This window comes from Sinocyclocheilus grahami, unplaced genomic scaffold, assembly GCF_001515645.1.
Source record: "Sinocyclocheilus grahami isolate Dianchi unplaced genomic scaffold, SAMN03320097.WGS_v1.1 scaffold1172.1, whole genome shotgun sequence".
Lineage (NCBI taxonomy): Eukaryota > Metazoa > Chordata > Actinopteri > Cypriniformes > Cyprinidae > Sinocyclocheilus > Sinocyclocheilus grahami.
In genome coordinates, this window is record NW_015506351.1 from 69,787 (window position 1) to 75,957 (window position 6,171).

Sequence of the window (6,171 nt, forward strand, 5' to 3'; positions counted from 1 at the left end):
AATTAAAATCTCTCTAACTCGGTTTTTCTGAATTGGTGGGTTATGGTTTTGTAGTTTTAATGCAGACAGTATTTGTTCGAGCTTTAGATTTTCATGTGTAATGATCTAATTTGTAAAAAGGCGTATTATAAATGTGCAAAATATTATTAGTATGTTTAGTTTCTATGAAGTTACATTGTTTTTTTTTTGTACTCACTACAGTACTGTTTTATGCATTAGTTATTTAGCGTATTTATTAATCTTATATTTATTATTATTTAATTATTTTAATAAAAAAATAAACATTTTAATAAATAATTTAATAAATGAGAAATGTGTAAATAATTAAAAAATTTAAAATTTTTCATAATATTATTGGTAAAATGTTTACTCGCTACAGTACTATACTGTTATTTGCATTATTTATTAATCTATTAAGCTAATAATAATTATTATTTATTTTATTTAAAAAAATAAAATTTGAATAAATGAAATCAATGAAAATGAAAATAAAAAATTGTAAATAAAAACTGAAAACTTAAATAATATTAGTTATTCGTACTAATATTTATTATACTTTTAATCAATGTAATTATTATTAATTTATTTGAATCTAATTTTTCATAATTTATTTTAATCTAATTTTATTACATATTTATTTAATGTTTTTATTATGTATTTATTTTAATACATTTTTATTCATTTTAATATTTTTATTTCACTTTCATATTTATTGATTTTTACACAGTGTTTAAACTTTTCCACTCCCTTGTGGCCCCCTGGGGGTCGCCTGGTCCCAATAATAATAAAAAAAACTTTTCTATGGTACATTTCATCCTTTTCTAAGCTTGATAACCCAAGGTCATCAATTTTCTTGTATGGAAAAGAGCAGTTTTGTGTTCCTACAAAAAAAAATAAAGTCATATAAGACATAAGAGTGAGTGAGATGACAGAACTGTTCCTTTAAAGGGAAGAAATGTCATCCTCGCACGCTTAGCAAACATACAGGCCTAGGGTTCACACACAATCAGTAATACTGGGAACAAACCATTCAACCATTAAACTTTTCTACATCTTAAGTGTCCGTTCTCTCCTCCCCTTTTCAAAGAAATCTCTGCTTCAGCAGCAAGAGGTTAAAAAAAGCAACACGCCACAATCTCCACGCGCTCCAGTGCCCTTATCCTCAGCCGTAATTAGTGCCGAGAGCTGACTGCTGTGCTTCTGGCGGTCTCCATGCCTGAATAAGGTGGACGTTTCCTCTTCGCCGCAGAGCAGAGGACCACACCGCAGCGATAGAAGGCAGAAAGAGATACATCTCTCTAACAACAACCCACTGGACAGTTTATTAAGGCATATAAGGACAGGGTAAGCACAGGGGAAAAAACGTGTTGTTCAATTATAGTCTGCAGGCAAACTCTGGAGACGTGACCTCACAAAGCAATTATGCGTGGCCCAAAAACAAAATATGCTGCTCTGTCACTTTGGTCAAACTATGTTATCGGGTCATATTGAATCAGTGCTCATTTGCATGAAGTTAAACTCAGCTTGTCACAGTAATTAGGCTTGTCATTATGCCACATTGTTACAAACTTAACATAAACCTTACAGTATCCTCAATACTGCCACATAACGAATTGATAACTCCAACTACAACACTGTAAGTATATCCAACTTTACCCACAAACACATTCATCTTTTTCTTCCCGTAAAAATGGGCCATTTGTAAATTCTGTGGGTCTGGCTTCCGGTCTCATCCGCATCCAGCTATTTTTAGCTGTACAAAACGGTTTGTTTGCTGCTTGATATTGAAAATTGGTGTGTCTTACCACATTATTTTAATGTATTATCTTAATTATGAACACACTGGTTTGTAGTGCAAACAGTTTTACCGCACAGCAATATATTTTAAGTTGGATATATAGTACATCCAACTTTTGCATACACTCACATAAAGCGATGTATACTAAAGCAATAAGCCCCAAGAAGCCGTGGTATACAGTGAATTTATAAATTCACTGAAAACCAGGGCTTCACGGGGCGTATTGCTTTTATAAAACGGTTATTCCATACGTAGTTAGGTTTCACCGAATAAAATAGAGCAAATAAAGTGTAATGATATTAATAAAAACATTATTCTTCAGCCAAACAATGTAGTTCCTCAGACACAGTTGTGGTTCCAACAAAGTGGTTGCCGAGCAACACACAAATATAAATAAAGGTGTATTAAGTAACAACAGCTTCGAACTTGGCTCAGCCAATCAGAATCAAGGACAGGAACTATCTGTTTTATATAGTATATAATATATAGTAAATGTAAACTGATGTTTTCAATGCAAATTGCAGTGTGAACAGCCCTTTAAAAGTGACCCCAGGCTCTCATCATGGTATAATGACCCACTTATATTATGTTACAATTGTGTAATTGGTTAATTTTTGATAGGAATAACTACAGCAACACAGGAGGCAAAAAATGGCTAAAAATTATCAATTGCATTTACTTCCCGTTCCATCAACCCAAAATCAGTGGGGTTTTTTAGTGGGTTTTTGGTGAAATGCCTGAAATAAGGTATGTGCCAAACACAAGTTCATTATATTTTCATGTTTTATTCTACAATATATAATACATCAGTAATACCTCACTCGTGATTTTTACTCGTCTTAAAAAAGGCAGTTGCTTAGCTATCAAGTGTATAAATGGGACTACAGATGTTGTCAGGGACATTAAACATCGCGCCGACCAGTAAAACCCACCTTCACAGCCTTGTCTGTATAATCGCACTCTTGCAAACTATTACAACTCATACTTTTCAACTTTTTCATTTTTTGTATTAGATTTTAAATAACCATTGAAAGGGTTGTTGGAAGTTTGTTCATAGCTTACATTTGGATTTTTACTTCTTGGGATTATACTGTATTTAGGCTTCAAAATTCATAAAAGTTTTGTTATTTTGTGTAGATTATCTTGATTAACGAAACATGCAAAAATCATGAACTTTTGTAGGTCAGAGTTTATTTTCTGCAGTAATCCAAAAGCCAATGAAACAATCCTGCTAGCTTTTTGTCAAGGAAACCAGGATGATGCGAACCTACAAATATATGTCATCCCTGCAGCACTTTGTGTAGTTGCTGCGTTTTTCCTTTCCATGGCAGTATAGGCTGACTAGTTGGTCATCATGGAGATCGTCTCAGCATCCACATTGATTAAATTCACTTGATTGTGCCCACAGAACCCTTCCACCCGTACATCACCCATCATACACCTATCTCACCAAAATACGTCCGATTTGGATGAGGATTAAACCGCTGGCCTCTCTTCCCGTCACATGCTCCAGATTTCCACATGGAAATCCCTCCCGAGGGACCCACAAGAGCCAGGATGCAAGCTGTTCATGGATTCATCAACAAAGCAATGGCTCTATGATTCAGTGTCTCAAGACACCTGCAAGAAGTGACATTTTGTCAGTGTTGACTTGGCGGTGACCTGCTGAAGAAGAACAAGAAGAGGTTACAGCCTGTGTGATGGAGACAGAAGACATGGAGAAGCAAATGCAGTAATTTAACTTCAACAAGCTTTTAGCATCCAATCATTAACAACCCACACACTAAAAAAAAAAACCTTTGCTGTATGATGGCGGTTCTAGACAATTACAGAAAATAAGCACATGACATTACCATCCCGATGCCAGAGAGAGAGCCTGCAAGAAGTGACATTTTGTCAGTGTTGACTTGGCGGTGACCTGCTGAAGAAGAACAAGAAGAGGTTACAGCCTGTGTGATGGAGAAGCAAATGCAGTAATTTAACTTCAACAAGCTTTTAGCATCCAATCATTAACAACCCACACACTAAAAAAAAAAAACCTTTGCTGTATGATGGCGGTTCTAGACAATTACAGAAAATAAGCACATGACATTACCATCCCGATGCCAGAGAGAGACTGTGTAACTGTTCTCAGAAACAGATCATCAAAGATAATGGTTTGAATTAATTCATTACGCTAACAGTTTTTTTAACAATCAATCTTAGTTAGAATTAGCACAACTAGAGAATACTTTTTATTGGTTGTTATTATGATTATGCTGCTTTCATAGCTTTTAACTGAATTTATCTCATGTTTTTAAGCAACACAAAAAGAGAATATTTGAAGAATCTGTCTTTTAATACTTCATACATTTTTCAGTCTCCGAAAAGACAAAAGATAAGTCATAAACTCAGAATAGTAGTTCATATGATAGTAGTTCACATCATACGACATAAGAACTACTCCTATGTCTTTTTTGACAGATGCACATGGAAATTAGCTCTCAGCAATGACTACAATTTCTACTTTTCTGTGTCACTGTCTTTTACTCTGTAATTCCTTAGAAGTAAAAGAGACACAAGTCAATAGTTGTCATAAAGTAACAGCAATGACCTACAAAATAAATCAAATTAATTAGAAATGTTTGAGCTCATATTGAGATATTTTGATTGACTTGCGGTATCTCGGCAAATCTGTATGAAAGGAACATCTGACAGGCTGACTTAAAGGCACAATATGTAAGATTATTTTTATTAATATATCCAAAAACCACAAGAACAGTGTTATATATTTTGCTGACTAGTGTACTTACATTATCCCAAATGTTTTGAAGAATGTTTAAATCCAGAGAAATAAGCTATTTTAACTAGTGACACGGAGCGTGTCCATAGTGTCATTGTGTCGCCTGCCAATGACGTCATAACCCCTCGATTTACAAACACCAAAGATGCTTTAATATGTTGTGCGTTTTAATAGACCGGTGATGACCGCACAGAGTAGCATTATAACAGAACTTTCAAATGTGTCTAGTATGATAAAACAGCGCTGCTTTACCCCACATACGCACGACTGGAAGGAGCGAAAGCGGTCGACTGTGGCATAATAAAAGCTCCGCTGCTTTCCAACCGTGTGTCATGCTCGTTCAGCGGTCTCGTTTCGCTTCGACGGCTTTCGGCCTCACCCTGCTTCATTCTACTATGTTAATAAATCATTAGCGCATCCATGAACATGATTTCTGCCCAAGTCCCGTCGGATTGCATCGGCTGTGGGGATGAAGACGACAACTCCCATGATTCCACACTCAGTCACGGCGTCATCAAACTACGACTTTGTCTCTTTGTTTATTTTGAATACACGCCCTCCAGCAGCGAAAATTACATATTGTGCCTTTAAGTAAAAATCTCCATTTGACCTCCGTTTAACCTCACTGCAGTCTTAAACAGCAGAGATATTAAGGGTTAATTTGTGAGCAAATCTGTTTGACTTTCTGTGTATGTGTGTTTGTGCACATGTGCATTCATGTTAGTCAATGAGTATGAAACTGTACATGGAGGGAGAAAATCAGGAAATAGGCGCCTGCAGCAGGATGGCGTGTGAGAACCAGTGAGACAGCGCGAGCCAAACAGGCAGGGAACGGAGCGAGTGAGTGGGTGCTGTTCAGCTCAGCCTCGATCCTCTTACCAGCTGCAGGCCACGTTCTCCACATTCAGCTTTCACGCTGCCCTCTGATAACACAGGTCACTTCTGAGTCGCCTGCCGTGACCGAGCGCTGAAAGAAACACGCATCAATATGAAATAATCCCCAAACATCAGATTCTCTGTCCAGGGCTTCACGCCAATCCTCTTTCACATATATGTCAGGAAAAGCACGCCGCAGTGTTACATAAGCAGCCCTCTGCCAGCTTCACAAATACACTGCATCCAGAAGAGAGGCAGAGGCAGAGAGAGAGAGAGAGAGAGGGTGTGTTTGCTTAGAGCTGAATGATGCAGGACAGTGGCCCTCCAGGAGCAGGACTGGACATCTCAAACTAAACTAAAGGAAAGAAAGAAGGGGGAAAAAAGTCAACAGAAAGAAAGAAATATTGACAGATGGAAAAAAACTACTTAAAAAGGAATGAATAACTGAAAAAGAATGACAGACAGAACAAAACACACAGAAAAGAATGAGCATCAGACTTAAAGAACAACAGAATGATTGAATGAAAGAACAACAGAAAGAAAGAAAAACTGACAGAAAGAGGGATGGTAAAGGGATATGGAAAATGGAGAGAATCAGAGGAGACAAAAAAGTATGACAAACAGAAATACAGAAAAGAAAGAGACAGAAAGAACAACAACAGACAAAAGAATGAATGGCAAACTGAAAAACAAAGACAAATAGAAAGAACAACAG